General features: G+C 39.2%; 1 non-coding gene across 1 annotated transcript; it reads right to left on the reverse strand.

Annotated features, from left to right (window-relative positions):
* Positions 1 to 4125: 4125 nt before the first annotated feature.
* TRNAE-CUC lies at positions 4126 to 4198 on the reverse strand. Its single transcript has one exon. It is a non-coding gene; the product is annotated as a tRNA-Glu (tRNA).
* Positions 4199 to 16734: the final 12536 nt, after the last annotated feature.

Raw genomic sequence — 16734 nt, forward strand, 5'->3', positions numbered from 1 at the left:
GGGGAAGGGGAAGGGGAAGGATAAGCTGGGACGAAGTGAGAGAGTGGCATGGACTTATATATACTACCAAATGTAAAATAGATAGCTAGTGGGAAGCAGCTGCATAGCACAGGGAGATCAGATCAGTGCTTTGTGACCACCTAGAGGGGTGGGATAGTGAGGGTGGGAGGGAGACGCAAAAGGGAGGAGATATGGAGATACATGTATATGTATAGCTGATTCACTTTGTTATAAAGCAGAAACTAACACACCATTGTGGAGCAATTATACTCCAATAAAGATGTTAAAAAAAATAAAAAATTAAAAAAAAACCTCACATCCTCCATAAAGTTTTTATACAATGGAAGAGAATACAATGTGTACAGCATTAATGTAAGTAGTACACGTTTGTATATAATGGGTATACACATAAAACATAAAGAATCATTCATCCACCTTGTCTCTGAATGAGAAACTTGATGGAAGCAATCATTTCTTCTTTACTTTGTGAGATAATTTATTATAAAGAGCTGCACTATTTGCTTTAGGCTTTCCTGAAGAACAAACCCTGTTACAGGATAAAAAGCCGTGTGGAAGCTCTATGTCCCCGAACAAAAATTTTTAACCTGAGTCTCAGTTTTCTCTTATGTCAATACCTATGTCTCATGATTGTCATGGACATCAAGTGAGATACGATTTTATAAAGCTTTTGACATATAGTAGTCGCTCAGTGTATGTTAGGCTTCATATCTGCTAGTTGGAATTAAGTTCAACACAATACTGTATTTTTGAAGCATACAGTATGAAACATACAGTATGTTTCAAAATAATGTCATTAAAAACAGAACAAGTAAAGTTAGATTGAATTTCCAAACATCAAAAGCAATGATCCAACGTTGGTTTCTTATATAGGTTCATAAAACCACAATATCACTGTTAACTGCTTTGTCTTATTTACATTTCCTTAAAGTTATAAAGCATCAAATAAGAAAAATAACCCTTGGTCATAAAAAAAAAGGATCAAGCATTAAGCAACTCTTTATATGCATGTAATTATAACCCCCAACAATCTGTAATAAACACCTGGCAATATTGCTGAAACTTTTAACACAATAGAGTATACCACAGAAGATTCTTCCCTTTCAGTGGGGCTCTGTGTGTTTGAATGAATCACCAAGGAAACAGAGCAGTTTGGGTTAAAGATCAGTTCAAGCAAATAATATCGCTTTGTTACTCTCCCTGAGTGAAATCTGGGCTGAAGTAATCTTAAGTGATATGTACTTTCTAATGAAACAGTGAACGCTTTGGTTCAAAAGAGCTGTTTATAATGACAAGGATGCGTATTGGAATCAAAGTGCAGGAAAGCACAAGGCAATCAGCTTTTTAATGCATTATTTAAAGTGGGATTTTTTCACCCTGCTTTGGAGAAGTGCCTTGGCAACAGGATCTTGAACCTCATTCTCATTATCTCTAATGTCTTCATGTGAGTAGGATGGTTTAAATGGCTAATGGGGATATTTGCAAACTACTTTGAAAATACAGTGCTCTTTCCTTCCCTTTTTCTTTGTCTTTTCTAGGGATTCTAATTAACACCTAAAAGCTCCCCTAACATTTTAAGAGCACGCATGAGAAAGCCTCTCTAATACTAAGTCCAAAATGGGGGACAACCTTCTATGTCCTTTAAGTATTTTTGTAGTCACAAAAGAGGCAACTTCGGCATTTCCATATTAGAGGAATTTAGGGCTGGAATCTGCAGTATAGTTTGAAAGCAGTGCAAGGGATTGTGAAGCTGAGCTAACCTAGCAGGGGGTTTTGTGCTTGTGTATGTGTATCTGTGTGTGAGATAAACTTGAGAAAACCATTCATATCAAATAATTGAGGGGGGGTGTGGAGTTAGAGCTGAGCAAGATTATGGAAGGGTTAAGGCCCCTTCACTCTCATCCTAAACTACCCTTTGGGGGTGTCTGAAAACCATAATTTCATTGTTGGGATCCAAAACGGATTAACATTTTACTAAGTACAGCTCCTTAACAAAGACTATACTAAAGCTTCGGTGTATCTTATTCTGTTTTTTAGGGGTAGCCTAGTTTCATGTGGTGACTTTTATTTAGGAATGTGCCAGTAAAGGAGTTAACTTACATTTTATATGTTAATGATGGGCACAGTAGTACAATGAATTCCAGGAAAGGGAGTGTTCAAAAGTCATTGAATAATTATATTGGATCATATGTATTTTTAATGCTTTAATAATAGCTTTCGGTGAGACTGGTGGGTACTACACAATATTATTCTTTTTTAACAAGAAAGATCAGATTTTATTTGGTATGGCAAGGTACCCAGATAAAAGTTTGCATTTCTACCTCAGTTGCAGCTTGATGTGACCTTGTGATTAAATTCTGGCCAATGAGATGGAAAAGCTGTTGGGTGAGTCTTGAAGGCTTCTTAAAACAAGGCTAAATAGCTGGTGAGGACCCTTTTTAATTTCCCACTTCCTCCTGTTTCCTACTAGAATGAGGATGTGAGGGCTGAAGTTTTAGCTGCTCTCTTGGACCTGGGGCAACCTTGATGAGAAAAGCCACAAATTTGGAGAGTGGAAAAGAAAGAGAGGAATCTCTCTCTCATATCAGACCTGGCATGCCTACCTTCAGACTTCCTTTACATAAGAAAAACATCTTCCGGGACTTCCGTGGTAGCACAGTGGATAAGATTCCGCGCTCCCAATGCAGGGGGCCTGGGTTCAATCCCTGGTCAGGGAACTAGATCCCACATTCATGTCGCAACTAAGAGTTCGCATGCCACAACTAAGGAGCCCGTGTGCTGCAACTAGGAGGCCGTGAGCCACAACTAAGGAATCCTGGAGCCGCAACTAAGATCCAGTGCAACCAAATAAATAAATAAATATTAAAAAAAAAAAAAAGAAAAACATCTTCCATCCTATTTAAGCCACTATTATATCCAGTCTCCGTTATTAGCAGCCACGTATATTTCATAAGTGAGAGATTTTGTTTCACCAAAACTGTTTCGTTTAGTTCACAGGGACCCAGGATAGCAGGTCTGTAAAATGAGAGATGTTGTTATCCAAATCCCTTTGGTTTCTGAATTTTGGATAACAATGAGCGAGAATTTGGTTAGCAAGGGATACATGTAGTTTTAAAGGTGAAATCACAGCTAGTTGGTATTCTACATTCCCTATAATCACAAGATAGAAAGTGTCAAAGTTTTCCTTTAACTTTGCTAAATAAGAGAAACAAATCCTCCTAGACCTAAAAATATTCCTTTGTACAAAAGCAGATAAATATGCATTCTTTATCAAATTTAGAAATACTGTAGATCTTACAAAATATATAAATGTTTCTCTATTCTTTAAAAAACATTTTTAAACTTTAGCAAGACTCACTTCTATAATAACTGAAACATTTGGCATATATTTTTTGAATTTCAGCATTTTCCTAAATATTGACAAAATGGTATTTAGAAATTCAAAGAGTCTTCACTGTCTTGAAAAAATATTTAGGAGTCTGTTTGTTGCCTAGCTTTGCCAAATAGCATTGTAAACAGGTATCAATATTCCCTCTCTGAATTTATGATGTCATCTTACAATCCTGGTTTGTACCTCCTTCTTTGTTACCTACCGCCTTAGATTGGACATTATTTTATCTGTTCTCTCTTAAATGAGTTCTCAGAGACAGCTCCTAAAAGAGAAAACTCTTAGGAACAATTTCTCTCTGGTGTTTCATGTCAGTTATATCTGACCTGTTGTCAGTAGAGAGTCAAGCTTGTTGGAGAATTGAGTGGAATGTGACCAAGGATTCCTCGGGAGCATGGAGACTCGTCTCACCTTTTCTTTCTCTTTATTCACTGCAGTGCAGCACATTTTAATACAAGTCATGTGCACCTTGAATTTACTACCGTAAAAGGAAAGTGAAGGATATGTTGATATACCAGAGAAAGAAATGGCAAATTCTTACTTTTGTGCTTGCTATTCAGTTATCAGGTTGGCAAAGTTTTCTCTAGTTAATGGATTCTTCCATGTACTTCTCATTTCTACCTCCCAATTCATCATTAGCCTTTTCACTTGGCAATTCTGATCAATCCATTTTTTTCTTCTTTTTTCCTGGCCACACCACACGGCTTGTGGGATCTTAGTTCCCCAACCAGGGATTGAACCTGGGCCCTCGGCAGTGAGAGTGCCATGTCCTAACCACTGGACTGCCAGGGAATTCCCTGATTAATCTTATTAAACCAGTTTACTTTGATCCTAGGACTAGGCTGGTCTCTCTCATTAAGAGCAAGCTGAATCTGCCACTCGGCTCCCAGGTCCAGTTCCATTTGGCCTCAGTATTAGAACTGTGCTGCTTGGAGTCACGTGACTCACTGGCTCAGTGGGTCCATCCCACCTACACTCATAATAATACTTTTGGGCTTCCCTGGTGGCGCAGTGGTTGAGAATCTGCCTGCCAATGCAGGGGACACGGGTTCCAGCCCTGGTCTGGGAAGATCCCACATGCCACGGAGCAACTGGGCCCGTGAGCCACAATTACTGAGCCTGCGCGTCTGGAGCCTGTGCTCCGCAACAAGAGAGGCCGCGATGGTGAGAGGCCCGCGCACCGCGATGAAGAGTGGTCCCCGCTTGCCGCAACTAGAGAAAGCCCTCGCACAGAAACGAAGACTCAACACAGTCATAAATAAATAAATAAATAAATAAAAGAACGTGAATTTCTTAAAAAAAAAAATAATAATAATAATACTTTTACCAGTCTTCCCGATGATGCTGGGTGCTGGGTTTCATTCAAGTTTTCTGAACTGTTTTTCCTTGTCACCTTTCACATCCTGAACGCTTCTTTTTTCCCTCCCTCAGAAATAAAGCACAGCTTATTTCTTTATGCAGTAGCCCTCTGCTGTGGCAGCCCACGTCAGTGCATTTCTCTTGCCAGGGTTCATTAGGCTCCCTCTCAAAGAAGCTCATTTCACAGCCCTTACTCACCGGCTGTTGTTTCTTCCTGAACCATTCTTTCACAGGACAACAGCACAGGTCCAGTTAAATCACAGCTCACTTTCCCTGGCTCTAGACACGATAACCTCCAATCCACTTTAACTTTGATCCTGTTTGTTTTTAAAGATTGTTTTTCTTCCCTCCCTCCCTCTAGCCCTTCCATCCCATCTTTCCTCCCTCCTTCCTTCCTTCGCCCCACAGCCATTGTCAGTGCCCTGGTGTTTTCCATGTCGCTATCCTAGCTCGTTAACAGTGAAGTGGAACAGAGGGAGAGACCCCCCAGGGGACCCTCAGGTATGTTCTTATTGTTGCGGCACATCTTAGATGTTTATAATGGGGCTAGAATGAGTGTTGTGGGCTGCACCCCACAGCACTGCAAGCCCTGTACTTGCCCAGCCTCAAGACTGAAGAGCCTAGAGTCAGTGACAGAGCCATCTATGGTTTAACGGATGGTGGGAAGGGGGGCTTACGTGTCTGAGGCGAGCTCCTGAAAACACTGCACCACACATGGCAGGCAGGACATGGCAGCCGTCTTCGCTAGTGGGGAGGGGGCGAAGTTATAGGGGGAACTGACGTCAAGGTGGCTCTTCGGTTACCAGGGAGACCAGCAGAGGAGCGGGCCTCTCACCTCCCCTTTGATAAGCTATCGTAGAGGAGTTGCTCTGATGTAAAGATTAGAACAATCACTAGCTGGGGCGAGGGCAAGTGTGTAGGCATTTACTGATTAGGCTCTATGATTAAGAGAGAAGGTCAGTCATGTGAGTAGCGTGTAGGTGAGGCAGGGACTGGTCGAGCAGGGGATGTACAGAGAGCAAGAGAACAGCCATCTTGGGTGGGCTGATCATACAGTGTTCAAAAGGATGTAGATCTTTCTGTTCTACAGTTCAAGTCTGGATAGAAATACATTTGAGAGAATGGGTAATGTGCCTGAGAAAAATACAGCTCAAAGTGAGGTAAATTGCACTTCTAAGAATTTAAAGTCTGAACGTGCAGATGGGAGGCTGTATTTCCCAGTGGTTCTACTCTCACGTCCGTGACTGCCTAGCTGTGTGACGTCGTATGTGAGATGTTAAAGCGGGTGAAGAAGGGACGAGAGCAGCATAGTCATCTTTGAGCAACAATAGATCCCCGAGGTGTTTTGGTACTTTCTTATCTTGCTGGGTTTCTTCTTTCCATTCTCCTCACTGCTGTCCTTCTAACATTACAGTAATTTTGTGATTCTTCCCTGGTTTCTCCGGGTGGTGTCTCACCCCAGCCTGCTGGTGCCGGGCCCTCTGCTCTAGACTGTGCCTTTCCTTCCTCCTACCACAGCGAACTTGTCCAGGCTCTCACTTGTTCAGGATACCTGCCAGGTAACCGGAAGCCAGTCTGGTAAACTAATTCACCGCAAGGTGCTCATTCACGGATTCATCAAACATTTACGGAGCATCCCAGCTCCTGTGCGCAGTGTGAATGACTGACCAAGGCCATTGCTCTGCATTATCAACATACACGGTGGCAGCCTTGAGCTTTGGGGTCAGACAGTCCTGGGTTTGAATCTCACCCTGTCACTTGCTAGAAAATCTTCCATCCTGAAAAAGTTACCTAGTCCTTCTGGAATCTCACTTTCTTCATCTGTATAATGGATACAAGACAGTAATAACTATTTGCAGGAGTTTTTGAGTTCTAAGGGCAATTACATACAGTGGCTAGCTCAGAGTAGATGTTAAAGATATAGTGACTATTATGGTATTATCGGTTATCCTTTCCGTATATCATTTATGGGGGCCTTTCACATTTTAAGTTTGGATGTAAATTGACAGTGCCTTAACAATAAGAAGAATTACAAGTCATATGCCAGGTTGTGAGAGACATTTAGTGAGTCAGAAGTCTTTCCCGGCCTCTCACCCACACCAGTTGTCTCAGTTCTGACACTAGAATACGCAAGTATCAGCTGTCTGAAGAACGGAAGCAGAGCGAATTGCTGAAGACACAGGAGAGGTGTTAAAAGGATACACAGAGGTATGTTTTCAAATGAGGCAGCCTGGCTCTAAAATGCCAGGAAACAGCGACAGCAGATCATGAAGTGAAAAGTAGGTCACTTGTGTGGAGTCAAGGTGTCAGGTAGCATGCAAGGTGAAGAGCCCAAAGCCATAAACAGTAACACGCTGTGAAGATTGCTGCAACAGCCGTAAACCAAATGGCTGCCTTCCTGCTTATGCCTGATGGATAGAACTGCTGGTCACGCAGCCGTCTTTTTGCCACACTTTCACACATGCAAAACAACACTGTCAGCCATCAGCAGTATCATTTTGAACGTAGAAGACAATGATAAATCAAGAGACCAGATAGCTGGTTATGCACATGGGCAGGAGGGCGACACAAGAGAAAATGGGAATAAAGCTCTCCATTTATTTAGTTTGCCACCTAAATGTGTGTTGTACTTTTCAACTGTTTATGGCTTCAGGTTTTAGGGTGTCAAATTTCAGAGTGCCTAAATGAAACACCTGCTTGTTTGCATATTCTTGTACATTGAGTAGGCCTCCTACTATTGTAGGATGTTTCTGTGTTGTGAAAAATTTTTTTAAAATACTGGTTTTGTGTGCAGGTTATAAAGGATTTTAAACTCAAAGCCTGGGGCTACCACTTCAAATGGCATTTGAGCAGTCATCTGGGACTGTCAGCTTGGGGGGAAGGGAGGAGGGAGACAAAGTGCTGTTGGGATGGTGAGGGACACTAGTGGGCCGTACATTCTGCTCCATTACACGCATTGTCATCCCACAGTTCTCTCTTCTTACATTTGCCTCCTGCGCACTACCCACGACAGTCTAAAACTCGGGAGAGATGATTGAGATAAAAGAGTAGCTGAGGGAACAGGGATTTTGGTGAACCCCGGATTTAGGAACTCGATGCAAAGAAAGAAAAGACTTAGCTACATATGCCAGTGAGTCATTTTGGCCATTTGATTCAAGCAGAATCCTCCACATTTCTTAGGCTCCTGATACTAACTGCATTATGATTATTACTTTTTAAAAATGACTTATCTATCATGAACTAAAGAGTTCTTTACAGTGATGTATTAATATTGTTGAAGTTACTGAAAATAAACTGCTTGAGACCCAAACTGTGATGTGATGCTAGCATTATTTTCTCTGACATCTGATACATATTAATTTTATTGCAAAAGGGTGTAACTAAAATTTCACACAACCTGAAGTCCATGAAGAGTTTAAAATAAATTGAAGTTACTTGGACACTAGGAGCTGTCCAAGCTGAAAGAATACAGAAATATCCTAGCTTCCCTAACCCTTTCAGTTGTCAAGGAGCACACTGGATTCCGGAGCATTCGAGCAGATAAAGGGCCTTCGAAAAGTCAACAAGTAAATGAATACAAATATTGGTTCAAATATGCTCTTTAAAAATAAGAATAAATGATGGAATTGAATAAAACTTCATATAATTTAAATTGCTAGGAAAAGCAATTTGTGTAGAAAGTGTGACTGTTAATCTACTCTCAGAAAGTAATTTTTATGGATCTCTGTCAAAGGCATTGGCCTTACCTGAAAGGATAATAGGCTGTTAAGGGAAATATATATTCCTGTTAGTAAGAGTTATGTTTAAAACTTAATTATTGAATAAAAATTCCTCTTGGGGGAAGACTTGAGGGTGATTTAGGAGATATTCCCTTTGTTGTATGATTGAGAAGAATACATACATTTTTTCATGTATTTATTTTTTTGGAGTCCTGACTTGACAAGAGCAAAATTTGAATTTATGGCCTTAAATGACTGGAATGGGTTTAGGATTTTCATAGATCTAGACAGCAACTAAGGAACGCTTCCACTCTTCCTAAAGGCAGTGGAAACTATTTAAGTATGTTAGAGTCAACTGACAAGGACCTACACCATTCTTTGGAGTTTTTTAAAAAAATGAACTTTTATTTTTCAGACTGTAAATTATGTTAGTATATGAACATCATTGTCCTGGAGTATTTTGGATGGAACACTCATTAAATTGGTTGATTCTACTTAGCATCAATGCAGAATATATAAAAGCACAGTTTTTTTCTAAGCTCAGACTTACACTGAATTATTTCTTTATTTCCCACTAGCATAAAATTTACTTATATCAGCTATATTAATGCAAACATAAGAGCTTTATTCTTCAGAGAGGTTAGTTTCATGATCTAAATTTAGAGCTGCTTCTCAGTTTATCTCATGAGTGATGATGCTATTTAAAAAAAAAAATAGAAGCAAAGAAACTTTATGGCCACTTTTGACTTATCTTCTTGAAAATGTGTTCTAAGTGGTAGAACAGGTATATGCTTGCACTTACTTAGCAGCTCAAAAATATGGGGGAAGAAGGTCTTGCTTTTCAAAGATGCCTCTCTCATGAGTTTGTAGAATCTTAAGCACACCTTCAGAGTGTTATTTTTACAAAGGACTTTGGTTCTTTTCCTATATGCACTTTAAAACTTGCAAGTAAGTTTATACAAATAGATACTCACTTGTACCCATTTATGTATGATTAGTTCTAGGTGTCTGAGTGAATCAAATTTCTTGTGGAGAATAGAAAGTACATAAAAGTAACTGCTGACATTTTTTAAACATTCCATTTACTGGAAAATAAAATGAACTTTTCAACAAATGCTTTTCTAATTTATAAGGAATCTGCACTCCCCCTTCCCCATCTTAGCCTTCCCTTACTTTTTAATTTTTTATCAGTTCTCTTAATCTTAACTTTTTAATATCACCCTTACGGGCTCAGTTCAGATTTTGACATATTTTTTGACGGAGTGAGAAAAAGCGATTAGAGGGATGTGTATGTCCATAATTTGTTAAAGAACTACATATCTTCATAATACCTCTCCACTCTTGATTTCTTTTCATCACTTTCCTTTTCCTTCCTTGTCATTTGTTCTCTCAACTTGAAATTCCTCTCAATATCACATCACTCTAGCGAAACTGATGGGGTTTCCATAATTCTCCACGATGGACTGCATAAATTGAGAACACGGGGTTAACATGAGGCCAAAGATTCTGAATTGTAGAGGGAGAGGCAGCACTAGTTCACAGCTACTGATTAAGTCACTAAATAAGTGGCGGGGAGGAGGCCTTGTTGAACCAGTTGTTTGTTGACCTCATCATTCACTTCCTATGACGTGGTGTAGACACAGTCTATGCCAAGCTTTTACTTGTTTTCTTGCTTCTTAACTTTGGTCAAGGAAAAAAAGAATAGGGGCCTCTACCTGTCTCGGAGTCTTTCTATTTATTGCAGGTTTTTCTGATTTTCAATTCTAAAGCTTGATTGGTGGCAGACTCCACTGTAAGATGAACTTCCCTATCTTGTTTCTCGGAATAGTATTGCATTTCCCCTTATGATATTTCAGAAGGGATGTTTGACCCAACAGCATTGATTTTCTCTATTATCCTAGTTGTGATGGGGCAGTTAAATTGCAATATGCATCGTTACAGCACATAACTCTGTAGGCCGATGCTGAGTTCTAGAAAGAGTTGTATCGCCATTCTAATCATTTTGTGGTCCTTTTCTGTATGGAAAAGATCTAAGCTTATATTTCCCAGATAAAGGCATTTGCATAAATATGGTAAGATAAAATTAGAAAAAAGAAAAAAAGAAGTCTATGTTTTTCAGATATTCCAGCTCTCCAGTCCTTACCAGTATGTAATTAAAGGAATCAATGCAGAATCAATGCATTGCTGTAGAAAAATAAGCAACAAGCATTCTTTATTCTGCAGATGTGCAGAATCTGCATCTTGCCCATGTTATTGTCCTCATAATCAAAAGACATTGGGAGGAAGAGCACTGTTCTCTCATAAGTATAAGACAATTAGTCTCAAACATACAGAGACAAATAAGTGATTTAAATCTTTACCAAACCTGTCAATCTATCTATGAGCAGTTTTAAGACACAAAATGAATAAAATTTGCATTTATTACCACTCGGTATAAATTATTTATAACTAGAATCTTAGGAATTAAATAAACTTAATTATCTGTGTCCAGTACCCTTATTGTTCACATGAAGAAATCTTGTGTATGTGTATTAGTAAAACTACACGTAAGTACATGGAGTATAAACCTTGGGTGCATTAGGCCCTGAAGGCACAGAGATTAATGAATTATCCAAGGTGATACAGATTGGCAGTGGCAGAGCTGACTAAAACCCACCTTTCCTGACTCCGCTTTTAATTCTCCTTTTGTTATATTTCAAATGTGATTATTTGCAGGACTACTGCAAATAATAATTTGCAATATGCATCATTATGCACATAACTGTAATGTGTGTGTAATTTAAATCATTGTGTTTCTTTAGTGGGGAAGGGCAGGGATTTGGACCTCCTCAAGGAAGATACATTTTTATAGTAATTTATTTTATTTTGTGTATTTCTTGAGTGTCAGCCATGAGAGTATAGAAGAAGACCACTCTGGGTGAACAAGCTATAGGTGTGCCCATGTGGGTGTGGGCCTACCATGGTCCTGTTTGTGTCTTTCATGGGGACGACTACAAAGAAGTAAAAGATGATGGGTCTCAGTGTCTTTCCATAAACTTTAGGAGATCTGGGCATTTGTGGATATGGAACTGATATTCAAGATTTCAAGACTTCTCTATGGGCACTCAAGGTTCAACCTACATGCTTATGTGTATCTTTACTAAGGCACAAATGTGAGTTGACTTCTATGAGAGACCAGTTTCAGAAAGATAGTCACTTAGCTATTGTGTGAACCCTGATAACCACACCCACATTAAAACAAGATGTTTATTTTCTTGCTGTTAAATCCTGCAGAGGAACTCATATGAAGTATTAGAAACTCTGGTTTTGCAGATTCAAGTAAATTCATGATTACTGCTTGTTCAGTAATGATAATATTGTAACATAGGTCAGTTACAAGACAAAACTAACTTTAATAATTTTAAAAATGGCTATAACTTAGTATTTATAACATTAAATGTCTAAAGAGCTCTTTAACATTTTTATTATGTTTTACAAATATTTTATGAAAAAGTTATATAATATAATGATATTTTGGAAATGAGGGAATCTTTTTTATAAGTTCCCTGGAGTTCTCTCTCTTAAATGCAGTAAATCTATTTGGGGACAAGGCATTCATACACAAAGCAACCTATGCATTCACAGAGAAGAACGCAAATTAACATAAAATAATATACAAGTAAAATGCCATTAAAACATGCTCTATTTGTAATGATAAAATTCTTTTCATAGTAATCTTATACTATCACCTGTTACTACTTCTGTGGCTCCTTCTATGTCTCCAGGCAAAGCTACTGGTTCATAAGACACTAGTTCCTCAGTTTCTATGTTGTAATAGAATGATACATATACTGGTCTTTTTCTCTGTAAGGTAAGCAAGATAATGCTATCTTAGTTGTTCCTACAGTACACAGTAAATACTTGCTAAACGAATGAATTAAATATTGTTTGAAGTGGCGATCCATTGAAATTTGAAAATCTTCTTCTCTACAGAGAATTCTATTGTACAAATTGAACATATAACATGCATAAGAGGTACTGAGTAAAAGTCATGGACCCAAAGGGGTTCATGAGTTTCTCCATTAAAATTTTGGTAAAATATTCATATAGGAATTTTTTGGTAAAAATGTGAGGCCTTTCACTAAACCTGTTACCCATGGAAATGAAATTTAAAAAGAAGGAATAGAAAATGTACAAGGATAGACCAGATGTTTTACTATTTTGTTTAATCCTTCCTGTGTTTCATAACTTACATATTATTAGCCAAATATTTTAGACAAGGATATCTGTTTTAGAGTTTGTAGCAAAATAAGATTTGAACCCAGGCCTGTCTATCCAACTCCAAAATATCTACTATGTTTTCCTTATACTACACGTTTACTCAAGGTAAGCGATGAGATGGTCAAGAATATTCTTTTGAGTACGGCTGAAAACTATCTCAGACAAAATTGTATGAGTGAGTTTTATTTTTAATTTTTGTGTGCTAATAATAAATTAACTGAAACACTTTCCCCATCAGTTCAAATGCTGATTTTCAAGTTTTCCCCTGTTATTGTAGAGAGAAAACACTTTGTGCCAGCTTAGCAGTTTTAAGTGACAAATTGCTTACATTAATATATATATTCTTCCAGCACTAAAACACTAAAAATTACATGCAAAGGTCTAGCATTGCTATTCTCAAAAATAACGACCAATCCATTAGCTAATATCTGTGGATATAAGGGAAACAAGAGGCTTGAGAAAGTTCATTATTACAGGGAAGAGCATGCTTCTCAAATTCCTCTCACCAAACCCAGCCCTCCACAGACCTAAGGAAGCTCTCTGGTTAAACAAACCAGCGCTGCTACCTCCCAAAGAAGAGTGATTTCACTGAGGTAAGGGGCTTGCCAGGGTTCATTCCGGGGAACCCAGGTGTCCAGCTGATTTGTGGTAGCAGGGAGCTTAGCCCTGCTGGTAGAATGCAATAGTATCCATATCGGTGTCGGACTTCACCTTGGCCTGAGGTGAGCGCTGCTTCCAGGGCAACTGCCCCAGTTCTCGTCATGTGACCTGAGATGTTGGCAACTACAGCTCCAAGAAGTGTGCTTTGAATCAGAGGATAAAACCAGCAGATGAGGTAGGGCCCGTTTCACATGATTTCCCCATCTATGTGCCATGCTCAGGGGGACTTTGAAATCTGTGACAAGAGGCTAGGGAGATTGGGATGCAGGGGGTGGGGGAAGCTGAGAGGATAAAGCCCCTTGATAGAGTGCGTTATAGGCCTCAAATGTCTTCAGAGGTCAGGGGTCCAGGCATGTAACTCAAATGACTGCAGAAGGCCATTTTGGGGCAGCTGTTTTGCCAATCAAGAATGTAGGTCCAGCAAAGCCAGTTCTTCAAGTTTTCATGAGAAGCTAGAAATTCATTTTTTTTTTATGTGAAATCTGTTGGTTTTTAAATATTTGCAACTAAGTTAGAGTTTTTTGTTTGTTTTGTTTTGTTTTTTTGGCCTCGCCACGCGGCACGTGGGATTTTAGTTCCCCAACCAGGGATGAACCTGCACTTCCTACAGTGGAAGCTCGGAGTCCTAACCACTGGACCTCCAGGGAAATCTCCAAGTTAGAGCTTTAAAGTGGTGTGAGGTCAAAGAAAATAATTCCACAGGCCAAATTGCCACCAGTTTGCAAGCTTTGATATAGGGCAGCTATCTGGGACTCTGGAGGGAAAGGACCTGCCTCATTTCCTCAAAGAGAGATGGATTTCATTGGTCTGGGATGAGTCCCAAGCATCAGATTACCCTAATGTGAAGTTGAGGTTGAGCCCTACTCACTTAATAGGTGGCATGAAGTGATGGAATTCCAAGTGCTGCAGGGCCGTATCAACAAGGCTTCCCTGGCTGCCTTTTCTCCTACATTCTCTTATGCAACTTATCAACAGAGCCATAACTTCAATAATTCCCTCAGCCTGTGTTTCTCCAACGTAAATGTGCATAAGAATAACTCAGGAGCTTATTAAAACAGAAATTACTAAACACACTGCAGGAGATTCTGATTCAGTAGATGGGTTCTAGAATTTGCTCTTAACATCCACCTTAGTTTACCGTAACACAGATGGTCTGGAGACCACACTTTAGAAACACTGACTCATGATGGATACTGATGGCTGGCACATCTGTTATTTCAGCCCTAGTTTCTTGCCTAAGTTATATAGATCTGTATACACAACTGCCTGCTGGGAATCTCCACCATCTTTACCTGGATATCTCAAACTTATTGTCTGAGTCCAAGTGTATTATTTTCTTCCAAAGTCTGCATACAGGCATATTTTTTATGTCATTGAAATGCATCATCATCAACTTAGTTTCCCAAGCCAGAAATCTGCATTTGCACCTTTGATGGGTAGGGACTAGCATTCAGGGTGTAAGGGGTATACGGTGGGCACCAGCATGCCCACCAAGCAGCTGCTTTCTTATCCAAGCTTTGCCGTGTCTGCTCAGTTATTCTACTTTGGCTTTCTAAGTGTAATCCAGTTCTTCTGGGACAAGACAATAATAGTAACAGCTTTATTTGTTGAGGTTTACTCTGTACCAGGCACTCTTCTAAGTGTTTCACATGTATTAATTCAATCTTTTCTTGAAGCCACTGAATTCTCTGTCTAGATTTTGCCAGTTCCATACCCCCTGAAGCTAAATCTGCTCCCCATCTTTCCATTTGCCGGCTGCGACCTCTGCTTCAAAATAGATAATGTCATCTTTTCCCCACAATCATACCACCCACCTAACTACAGACCCCGGGATCTAGGATCCCTGCTATTATTTTCTACTCATGATTTCAGGGATATTGATGGCTTCCTGAATTGAAATCATATTTAACTATGGTATGATAAATCAGGTTGCTGCCTACTCTAAAACAATGGAGTGCTAGAGTCAGAAGGGCATTCAGAGATTGTCTAGTCCAATTTCTTTACATTACACACTTGGAAACTGAGGTTTCGAACCACAAAGTGATTTTCTAAGGGTAAGAGAGAAGTAAGAGAGCTGGGGATCAAACCTCAGTTTTCTGTTTTCATGTCTAATGCTGGAATGCAAATCCTATTCTATGGGAGCTACCTGATACTGCGGATTTTTGTTGTGTATTTTCTGTTATCTGCCTGCATATAGAACAGTGCCTGGAACAGTGCAGTGATTGTGAATATATACACCACAGATGCATCGATCTATGCTTGGTTGGCAATACAATGACCAGAAAACCCCTCTGACATGAAGAACTGTGATTACATTGCAGGAATTTTATTATGTTTAAGGTAGTATGTGGACAATTTACCACCTCTAGTAAAAATGCAATGAAGGAAATAGATATAAGAGTGTGGCAGCAAGGAGCTAGCTTAATTATTCTGTACAAGTGTCCCTCAAGAGAAACCTGCCCTGGCCACCCTTTCTAAAATTTCCATATCTTTCTCCATGCTCTGCTTCTACTTACTTTTATTTATTTATTTATTTTTCCTTTTTTTTCATTGAAGTATAGTGGACTTACAATATAATATTAGTTTCAGGTGTACAGCATAATGATTCAGTGTTTTTCTGATTATACTGCATTAAAAGTTATTACAAGATAATGGCTATAATGCCCTGTGCTATACAATATATTCTTGTTGCTTATCTATTTTATACATAGTAGTTTGTATCTCTTAATCCCATACCCCTAATTTGCCCCTCCCGCCTCTACCTACTTTTCTTAATAGCATGTCTCACTGCCAGAAATTATATCATTATGCATTTTGTGTTTACTATCTACACAGTCACTAAAATAAACTATATGAGAGCATGGGCTTTGTTTTTTTCAACACCACATCGCTGGAAGTGTCTGACACAGTAGAACTTCCTGAAAATGATGGTTTTAAGTTTTGGAACGGAAGCTTAAATAACATGCAACACTTCTGCATTCAGAGGCCTAATATACCTCTCCAAATAGAAGCAAAATAAAGACCCAGGGCTGTACAGTGCTGGAGTCATAATGTGAGAGATTTGGATAACATTATTCAGAGGAATATTTGCCAAAAAACACTTTATCATTAAGTAAATGACTTCTCCCATGTGTTTTTTACCCTGTATTGGAGGAGTAACCCAGTACTCTAAGTAAAATCATGACATTTGGACAGGAGATGCTTGCTCATTGGTGAGTGCAAATGTAATGGGTTGAATAGTGTCCCCCCAAAATTCATGTTCCCTTGGTAACTCAGAACATGATTGTATTTGAAAATAAGTTCTTTATAGATGTAACTAGTTAAGGATCT

This window comes from Balaenoptera musculus, chromosome 10 (genome assembly GCF_009873245.2).
Source record: "Balaenoptera musculus isolate JJ_BM4_2016_0621 chromosome 10, mBalMus1.pri.v3, whole genome shotgun sequence".
Lineage (NCBI taxonomy): Eukaryota > Metazoa > Chordata > Mammalia > Artiodactyla > Balaenopteridae > Balaenoptera > Balaenoptera musculus.